General features: G+C 37.0%; 1 long non-coding RNA gene across 2 annotated transcripts in view; it reads left to right on the top strand.

The window, feature by feature from the left end:
• LOC140334053 (uncharacterized) overlaps nt 1–10,634 on the top strand; it is a 65,508-nt gene that overhangs the window by 36,920 nt on the left and 17,954 nt on the right. For both annotated transcript variants that reach the window (XR_011921472.1, XR_011921473.1), the window contains exons 3-4: nt 3,626–3,840; nt 8,799–8,882. This is a non-coding gene — a long non-coding RNA (uncharacterized lncRNA). The remainder of the gene's footprint in view (nt 1–3,625; nt 3,841–8,798; nt 8,883–10,634) is intronic.

The raw sequence follows: 10,634 nt of genomic DNA, 5'->3' as shown, positions 1-10,634 counted from the left end.
ATATATATATATATATATATATATATATATATATATAAAACAAACATGCACAGTACATAATGGGTGGCACCAAATTTTATGATGTTGGCATCAAATATGAGGCAAAGCTCCAGAGTAGTGACAAGCAAACTTCATCTTGCCATGATTTGATTTGTAAACGCAAACCATCAATAAGACCACAGATGGCAAATGATTCCACTATAAGCCTTTATGAATTTGTGGGTGATATTAGAAAATGGCCCCGGCATCTCCCCCTTTTATATTTGAATGTCCACCTAAAAGGGTGTTTAAGTAAAAATTTAAATTATTATAATATTTTGCTGTTTTTATTTATTGCTATGTTTTTATTACCATGCTAATGGGATGGCAGGCTGTGATAAAATTTCTACAAAGTCAGAGTTTCCATTGCTGGGGTTTTGATATTAGTACTTTATTAGTGCTAGAAAATGTTTTGGTTTGGTGCAAAGGAAACTGGTACAGGAAAATATGCTAATTATTAAAATAAATCCAACCTGGCTGAAAATATTTTCTAAGGATAACAAGAAGTGTTATCCTAGCACTAAACTCTGGACCTGTATTGTCAAATTCCAAAGTATAAGGCTGCAAACACACGTGCAATAATTGTTGTTGGAAAGGATCTTTCACAATCCTTTCCAACGACTAAGGACTACGTGATGCATGAACGAGTGCTGTATATACAGCACCGTTCTGCTCTATGGAGAGGGGAGGGGGAGAACGACGGAGTGGCACCCAGCTGCGTGCGCTCCCCCTTCACTTGCATTATGATCGTTTGTTGTCCATCGTCCATGGATCCGCCTGGGCAGTCATTCAGACGATGGACGACAGGCAAGATTCTCGTCCAAAATCGGCCCTGAGATGGGTTTTGGAAGAGAACCATTACAAGTGTGCACATAACCTAAGTGAGCAGTGGAAAAACAAATAATGGGCTTATTGCTAGGAAAGGTTTGAATATTCCTGACAGGTCCATGTACATCCTGGGCTTAGGGGTGCCACAGCAACCAATTGTTAGACCAACATAGGTACTCGCAAACACCACATTTTTTTCTGCTTTAAAAACATTACAGACCAAGTAAATTTTACTTAGGAGAGAGGTGGTGTTAGGAGTACATTTGAGGTGGGGTTTTCAGTCTTGAGGAGATCAACTGGTAATTTTGTGCTAGACCAACTAATCTGATTGAATTTCCATATGGTAAATAACAGGTTGGAAGCTGGAATCATTACACACACACACACAGTTGAGATTTTCTGCCGTTTCAATGGTTTTTCCCGTATAAAAATTAAAAGGAAGTGCAAAAAGAAAGAAGGAAAAGGCTTTTTGTGGCAACACTAAAATCAAACGTGCTTTACTGGATAAAGAACTATTTCAGCATCCTAAGCTATACATCCACCTGTGCTTGAAACATAGTGATACAAGTATATTACAATACAAATGTACAATGTCACATTGGGTTTAATAGCCTTATTCTCGTTACCTCAAAGCGTTTCACCTACTGGATTTTTTGGAGACTTACACTAGACAAACATTTGGTATTGGTATTTTAATAACTTGTATTACTATGTCTCAAGCACAAGTGGACTATGTATAGCTTAGGATGCTGAAATAGTCGTTTATCCAGTAAAGCACTTTGATTTTAGTGTTGCCACAAAATAGCTGTTTTCACCTTTCTTTTTACACTTCCTTTAATTGTGAATTATTTAGGCTTGGCAACTGTGTTGAATATAGCCCCTTGGGTACCTCTCATTTTTCTCTGTATAAAAAGTACTGTAATGCTGATGGGATTTGATTGATTATTTACACACCTTGACTTGTGTACTTTCCATAAATGTTCACCATGCCCAAGCAAAAATCCAAAAACTGGATGCTGCTGATTTCCCCTCAGATAATTTTATTGGAGCATAAATCAGATCAGAAGTAAAAATCAGCCTTTATACTGTTAGGAATTCCCTAATTCCTGTCCTTACCAGGGCAAATCTTCACTACTGATTTTAGAAACCTGCACAGCAAATTGTCAGTGGCAATCATATGGCCCCAAACTGTAATGTGCTTAAAGTGGAACTAAACTGAAAATAAAAAAATCACACTCACTTTTCATTGCCCAGGTCCTTCCATCTTGCTAGGAATGTGGCTTCCGCTCCGTGCGCCGGGCACAGTCATCTTGCCCTGTCTTCTTCCTTGTTCTGGCATTGTCACCTGATCTTGCACTGGGCAGACACAAGATCGGGTGATGTAGCCTGCTGTAAAGGGGGAAAAAGAGTGCTGACCTCACTGCGCATGCATGAGATTGGCATTTCTGTCCCGTTAACGTAGGAAAATGCCCCTTATATACCGGTACATGTCCAAGATCAGACATGCGCAGAGCTCCGGAGGCAGCACCACATTAATTTTAGGTAAATGCATTAAAAAACAATGTTGTATTTACAGGACATCTCACTGCTCTCTTCTTTTAAAATGTGTACAGATGCTGGAATATTGTTGGCAAAGATGAATGTTTATGATTGTCTTCGGTGAAAATCGAGCAAATGTACAGCTGTCGTGTAATACTGGGTTCTCCCCAGGCCCTTTTAGCTGGGTGCACCACCCGGCACATTTCAGCACCCACCCGGTTGTTTTTGGGTGGTTACTAAAGAGTTTGGTCACAATACAGGGGCTGCCACCCACCTACAATTTCTTCCCACCCAGCTTAAAAAAAATTCTGGGTTGAGTACTGTAATAATTCACTTTGCCAAATCACTAAACAGCAAAACACCACCAGTTGTTTTCTATTGGGGATGATGCAGCAGGGTGTCTCTGTACAACACTTCTTTAGTTTACTCTAACTGGAAATGATCACTAGCAATTATTGAGTGTCTGTACTTGGCTTTAATGTGTACCTCACTTTTCCCAGTTAAGACTCCTTCCCTCACAGCTTGAGTGCTTTTGTACTGGAATTTACAAGAGGGGAAAATCAAGTAAGTTTGAGATCTTTACATTAGCTGCATTTAAAAAATTAAATTAAATTAAATTAAAAGTACAATAACACTAATAAATTTATATATATATATGTATACATATGTATACATATATATATATATATGAAATAATTGGTGTTTAGCCCGGGTAAAAGCTATCAGTATCCGGTGACTCCACATCAGTGAAATCAAAGAAGCTAAAACTGGTATTAAATGGTGATGGCCTACACTAGAGCTACATTACTAAGGAGACAAATGCATGCAACTTAGTAGTTACCCCAGGAACAGACAGGAGAGAGAATAATAAAGAATAATAAAGACCAAAACAATTAGCTTGGTTGGACACTGAATGCAGACCCAAATGTATTAATGATGTCCTTTTTTTCCCTGTAATTGTAAATAAGGACTCAGCACATTATTCCTAAGCTAAAAAATATATAGTGAACCCAGTGTGCATGTCCATGTAAGACATTTAGTATACATGCACTGGAAAATGTGGAAGACATATAGAATACAACTGTTTACAAGTATCAATAAATTCAAAGTTTCAACCTATAATTAGTCTGTAGGCTTGTATAGACTCTTTAGTAAATTATGACCAATATAATTTTTTTTGCAAACTAGCATTTACAATTGTTTTTTTCTCTATCTCTAGATACTGGAAATGATCATTTCTTGGAGCCTAAAGAAACCAGAACAAAGAGCATATGGAGACTGTGGCCATAAGATGATATTTGCTGATGAAATGCTCAAGGTCTCAACGATCCAATGACTTTAATCATTTCAGATGTAGATTAAGAATTCAGACTTCATTAAAATAAAAAGTATTTAAGTCACGAAAAACCAAATGACAAGTGTTCCCAGAAGCAGGTCAGTAATGGTAGCCACCATAGTTCACTTACAGGTTTCCTTTATTGGTATTTTTTCTTTTATTGATATTTTCTTTGCTTCTTTTGTTCATCTTTTTTTAATCAGGTTTTGTTTGCTTGTGTGGTATGTACTTTTCCAGTATCCATACTTTTATTGATTTATTGTCCCATTTTGGGTAAGGTTATAATTTAGGTTGCATATTTGTGGACTCCATTTTATAATTTTGCTTGCTTACAATTTTTCATTTATTGCTGCTTGCCAGTACTGCTGTTAACTAAGAACCCCCCTTGTTTTTTCATCATCCAGCTAAAGGATATGGTTCGTTTTCCCTCATTAAGTCAGGATGGTAGGATGAGCCTTTGTGTTGGCTAGCATTAGCAATATATAGCAATTATGTGTGAGAGGCACAGTGTGATCTTCAAGTTGTTTGTGTCTTCTCTGCTTTTTGTGATTTACTCCTCCAGTGTACTCAATCTAGGTCACTGAGACAGTATACCTGATTTAAAACTAAGGTGGTTCTTTGCTATAGGTATGGAAGGATGCCAGTCACAAATACAGGTTAAACAAAAAAATGGAAGTTAGCTAGCCAATTCTTTTTGGGCAGACATTTCCTTGGGGTCTAAGGATAACCAAAGCCAATTATAAAAACACTATTTACCCTGCTTAATTATTAATTACATAAATAGCATAATTATCTATTATTTTTTAAATGTATTGTAATGTGTATATATATATTGCAAATAAACATTTTATGCATGGCAAAAGATCCAAGAAAACTATGGATTAGCTTCAGGTATGATATTTCTTAAGGTTAGACAGAGTCCTTTCATCCGGGATGTGTAACTGCTTCAACTCATTCACTTGTGTGTAAAATTGTTACCTTAAGCTTTTAATCTTCTAGAGCTTCACTTGACTGGCAGTAGAGAGGACTAAATAATATTTTTATGTCTTGTTTCCTAATTGACAAATAAAACCTTTATATTCATTTTAAAAAAGTAGAAATGGTAAAATATAGAAATTCAATGAGCAGGTTGGAGACAGGAAGGAGATACAGGAAGCTGTAGAACTGAAATAATAATGACACCTACCTGCAATGGGGGGGGGGGGGGGCTTTAGATTTTCCAAAAAATCTAAATATATCACTTCTAAATCAATCCAATTTATAATTCATTATCTTAGCAGGTAAAGTGCCTTTTGTACATCCTTTTCCTACTGTTTGCCATATTGTACATTTCCTATATCACAATGCATCATTCCATATGACATGCTCTATACTCCCTGTCCCACACCACCTCATTCCAATATGCCAGGCTGTACGTTCCATGTTCTGCACAGCCTTATTTCATATGCCATGCTGTACATTTCATGTACTGTCTCATTCTGTATACTGTTCTGTATGTTCCTTATTCTGCACTGACTCCTTATTTAAGCCATTATATATTCCACATTGCTATGCTGTACACAGATCCTTTCTGTGTCACCTACCATGGCTAGTAGTGTCTTGTGCAAACATTTTTGTTTTGTTTTGCAGTTTGGGGCCCAAAAAAATATTTGCTATGATTTTTGATTACTGTCCTGATTGATTTTTAGCACAAGAGTGTGAGTGCAAAATTTTTCGGGCATGGAATTTCCTGTTAACATATTGATAATAATTATACCTTACACCTAATCCTAAGACTATCTCCAAACCTTAGCCTAATCCTTTACTTTAACCAAACCCTCACCCTCTTAGCCTAACCCAAAAACCTAAAGAAGCTCACAGACATGAGATGATAATCTTTTATCTACGAGGTAACTACAAACCCCAGCCAAGGCGAAATAGCAATTGTACCCATTAGAAAAACTTGTCCAATTGCTATTGTTTTTTCCTTGGCAGACTCCGATGCCTGGGGGAGACAGATTTTGGGTAGGTCTGTTTACCCTTTACTATGTGTACCTTAAAAGGAGTTTATTGCATAAATTACAGGTGTAGAAATGACTATCAGAGTCAAATTGAACCTTTGCTCACTTGCAGATCTGGAGCTACCACTTTATGCAGATGCTTGAGTCACTCCAATACCTGCTGTGTGGCAAACCCCCTCCTTTCACTGTAACATCCCTAGTGTGACCCTTTAAGGCTGCAGCTACACACTGGTAATGCTGCCAAGGGGGAACGCCACAGCAGGAGACAAATAAATGCTGTGGACTGTATTGTGACAGCTTCTATTAACAACAAATGCTAATCCAGGCTTTCAGTAAAATGCCCAACCTCCTATTTTAACTATATAATAACCACAATCCTAGTGGTGATCTTGTTTTTAAACAGAAAATGTGATTAACCAAATGAATAATGTTTTAAAGTAACCACAGCAGACACTATAATAAAAAAAATAGCAAAGTTTAAGTGGCAAGTCCAATATTATAGAAAAAAAATATCAATCAATATTAAGAAAACATCAAATTTATATAATTCATGTCACTGTAACCATTTTGATAATACAAAGGAATATGTTGTAGAAAACCCCCAAATCACTATGTGATGGATTGATTAGAAAAAAACATTTTGAAACAATCAGAACAACGATTTATGATGGTATTTGCAATACATTTTTAGGCAGAAAGATCAAAAAAAGAAAATTAATTGGGCAAGGCATTTTGTTTTTTGTTGATTGATTGACCAGAATATTGCAATAAAAACCGCTGTTTGTGCTACAATCAATATATCGAATAAATAGAATGGTGTGATCAATCATATTTCAGATTAATTTCTGAACAAGTTTATGGTACATTGAATACTTGTAGTTGTTTTTAGGATCAACATAAAATTATTCTCATTTTGATTATAAAAAAAAAAAAAAAATCAAGAGAAAATCTTATGCAGTATATGTCTAGCATTAAAAGACCCTGCCCCCACCAATCATAACCTGCACTACTGGTGAGGTTACTTGCCTGAGCTCTGCAAGGTAATTTGAGAAACCATTGCCCCAAGTCTCGTGTTCTCTGCTTTTTAGCACCTCTCCACCACACTGTGAGCCTATTCATAGGCTAATTTTATTCATGAGTGTAATTTAGTTGTTTTTTTCCTATAATATTCAGATATTCTATGTGATTCTCTCAGTTCAATAAAAGTAATATAATACAGAGATGTAGCCTCTTTATAAGTGTTCAGATAAAAAAGACAGTATTGTTTTGTGTACCCATATTTAACACCGCAAACTACATGCCTGTAATTATCTTCCATTTATGACGCATGACTTTACAAAGCGCTGACCCACATCCCAGGGTCACTGGAAGCTAGATGAATGTGTTGCATTGTGCATAGTTCACAGGCATTAGGCAAATGGTAAAGCAGATAAGCTGAATGGCTCTGGAAAACCAACAAACATATACTAACCAAACAATTTTATTAGGCACAAGCAGATATGACACATTTAAAAGCTTATGCCAGTTTCTAATTATGGGTAAAGGAAAAGCCGCATTTATTTGGATTTTCTTTAACATCAAACTTTTTTTTCAGGAGAGTAAAATAGGTTTATGTTACCCTTGCCAAACAAGAGTTTCAAGCCCACGTTTCCAGTCCAAAATGACCTTGCCTACAACAAAAACAAGGTTTGCTTTTCACACCCAGCCCCCTTACAAGGGTCAGTCTAGCTGCCTGTCCTCCAGCACAAGCAGATTTTTTGATGAAAAAATAGGATTATGTTGCAAACTGCTCTGTTATCAGTTTCAGTGCCTAATTGCTTATGAACAGCCAACAGATTGTAAATCAATATATTTATTTTGCATATTGTTATTGGTAACAGTAATAGTATTCTTTGTGCACTGCAAAGCACAGTTACTGGAAAAATCTTCGTACGTAAAGGTTCCAGATGCCCAAAGAGGTTAGATGACTGTCTACTGTCTGTGGGCTCCCTTTAGTGGAGTCTCAATTGGGAAATAGTGATTACACAAGCAAAACATGTCAAGTCTATGTCTTTTCCCTAATAGGCTAGTGCCAGAGGTACCTGCAGTACAACTTGCTACTCTAGCCAAAAGGTTGAGGTTGTGATTGTTATTTTGCAGTTCTACTGTGGTTCCATGTTTGACTATTTTTTTTGTCTTTGTTATGGCTTTTTTTTTTTTTTAAACAAAAAATAAAAAAAATTGGTTCATTGCAATCGTTAATAAAATGCCTCATTCACTGGGTTTTAAAATATAACCCAGTGTTTCCATAAAACATCTACCCATGGACAAGACTGTAGTATAGGTAAGTGTTCCTCAGATGGTGAGTTTTAAATAATCAAATTTAATATCAAATCATAAAGGTTTTCTATGGAAAAATGTCATTCACGCAGATCAATTGAAGTCTATTTTGCATCATTTTATCTAAAAGAATTTCTGGAAACTGTGTCAAGACCCAAAACTATTTAGTTTTTGATAGAGCAGAGAAGGATTAGAAATCCTGTTAGGTTTTATTGCGATCGAAGTCTCCATTGGAGAGAATTCCTGTCTGATAAATCATTCTAACAGCAAAACAGATAGAGCGTTTGTTTTGTTGTTTCCTTTTTTTGTTTTATTTTTTTTAGTTAGGTAGGTGATTTCCATGGTGTATCATATGATACTTAAACTATCAGTTGCATGCAGGCCTACCCAGTGGTACCCATGGTACTTATCACAGTTTGTGAAATAGCTTTATGGTGTCAATTTGTAGCTAGTGTTTTTCTCCATAGGCAGACATTTTTTTTATTCCAAAATGTTGTATGGTGGGTAAGATCTAAGGGTCATGTATACCAATAAAGACATCTATTATTGACAATAAACTATCTTACCAAAGCCTAAAAAGGAAAATCATAAAATTGCACTTTGAGGTAAAAGCCAAGGCAGATATAAAGAGACACAAGTTGATGTTACTGTACACATTAATAAATATATTATTTAAACAGGAACAGTGTAAGCACCTTAGTTTGACTTGTCATCTGCATCTTGTCTTTTCTGTACAGCAGGGCTGAAGTGTGAGCGGAAGAAACAGCAAAGAGGTCTTTCAGTTCATGTGCTGATAGGAAGAGAAAGAAAGGTGACAGAAGGTGAGTGTTGTGGTAAAAGCTGTTTTATGTTATCTTTTCATGGATTATTTGTATTAATATAGTCATGCTTGTCTTGGTATGTATGAAGATAGGAAACAGAATCAGAAAAATGTCTGGAACAAAACTTTTATTTCAATAGATTTTTATTCAATAAAATTGAAAATGTGAATTTTACATACCAACAGAATTTGAACAGCAAAATACAGGTATCTTTTGAACATAAGAACAAATCAGGTTTACAGAGTATTTCTTGAATTAACACTAAACATGTCTCCAAAAATCTTGGCAGCCTCTGTAATATTGCCTAACCTGTCAAACACGTGATAGGTAATGAGAAAAAGAGGGTAGTTTGGGGGGGGGGGGGGGGGATTGTCCACATCAGGAAGGAGACTGAGCCAAGGAATATGTGCAATCCACGGATCCTAGTTAAATTCAAAGGCATGTGGGGTATATTTAAGAGTACAGGTTAGCTTATCATTCACCATTATCCAATTTAATTTCACCGATAATGGGGTCATTGGTATTGATGGTGACTTCCAGGCCCGGGCCAGTGTGATTTTACCTGCTAGGAGCAGATAATTGCAAAATTTTCTTCGTGTATTTCGGTAAAGATATATCAATTTTGCTCAGTAGGGCCCTTTCTAGGTTGAGGGAAGGAGAAGTTTGTACCACCAAGGTGAGAAGGTCAAATACTTTTCTCTATAATTTTTGTGCCACCGGGAAAAACATTAGTGTAGCATTACCTTGTAGTTCAATTGAATTAGGTACATGTTAAGTGAGACTTTAGTAATATTTCGGGCTTCCCTTTCCCAGGGATTTGTGAAACAAAACTTTTATGCATGTAAAGACATGATTGCAATACAGACACCTAGGGATCTGGCCACTTCATCTGTATCCATGGGCCCCTAAAATCCCAGTTCAAATCTGCAACATTTGATATCTTTCGCTAATGGGCAGCACGGTGGCTTAGGGGTTAGCACTCCAGCCTTTGCAGCGCTAGGTCCTAGGTTCGAATCCCAGCCAGGACACTATCTGCGTGGAGTGTGCAGGTTCTCCCCGTGTCTGTGTGGGTTTCCTCCGGGTATTCTGGTTTCCTCCCACATCCCAAAAACGTGCAGTTAAGTTAATTGACTTCCCCCTAAATTGACCTTAGACTACATTAATGACATATGACTATAGTTGGGACATTAGATTGTGAGCTCCTTTGAGGGACAGTTAGTGACACGACTATGGACTTTGTACAGCGCTGCGTAATATGATGGTGCTATATAAATACTGTATAATAATAATAATAATGTTGGAGTTTGCTTTGTCCCATCCACACTTTTCTATTTATCCACTACTATCACCATCATTTTACCAGGCCAATAGGAGGGCAGAGGATGAGAGAGGGGGAGAGAGGCTTTTACTGTAACTACAGGATTTTGCACTCCTATTAACACCCCAACCCTTCAATTAGCATAAGCATAGTAAAAATTGCAAAGGAACTGAAAAAGCCTATACTTGTATAGACACAAGACATAAGACACCAACCGCTTCTCTTGTGAAGTGACAACAAAGTACACAGCTCCAACTAGTCATGCTGTTTCTCTGGTTTACTGCAGGAGTATGAAGGTCATGGCTGGGCTCCCTTGACATGCACCAAACCCTAGACACCCTAAGGTTGACTTGTGGATCCAGTCCTGGGAGGGAGGGGGATGGGGTAAGGGATTGCACATGTAGCTTTAATACTCTTCTACAATATTCATGTAG

The sequence above is a fragment of the Pyxicephalus adspersus genome, chromosome 6, assembly GCF_032062135.1.
Source record: "Pyxicephalus adspersus chromosome 6, UCB_Pads_2.0, whole genome shotgun sequence".
NCBI lineage: Eukaryota > Metazoa > Chordata > Amphibia > Anura > Pyxicephalidae > Pyxicephalus > Pyxicephalus adspersus.
This window is presented reverse-complemented; position numbering and strand designations above follow the sequence as displayed.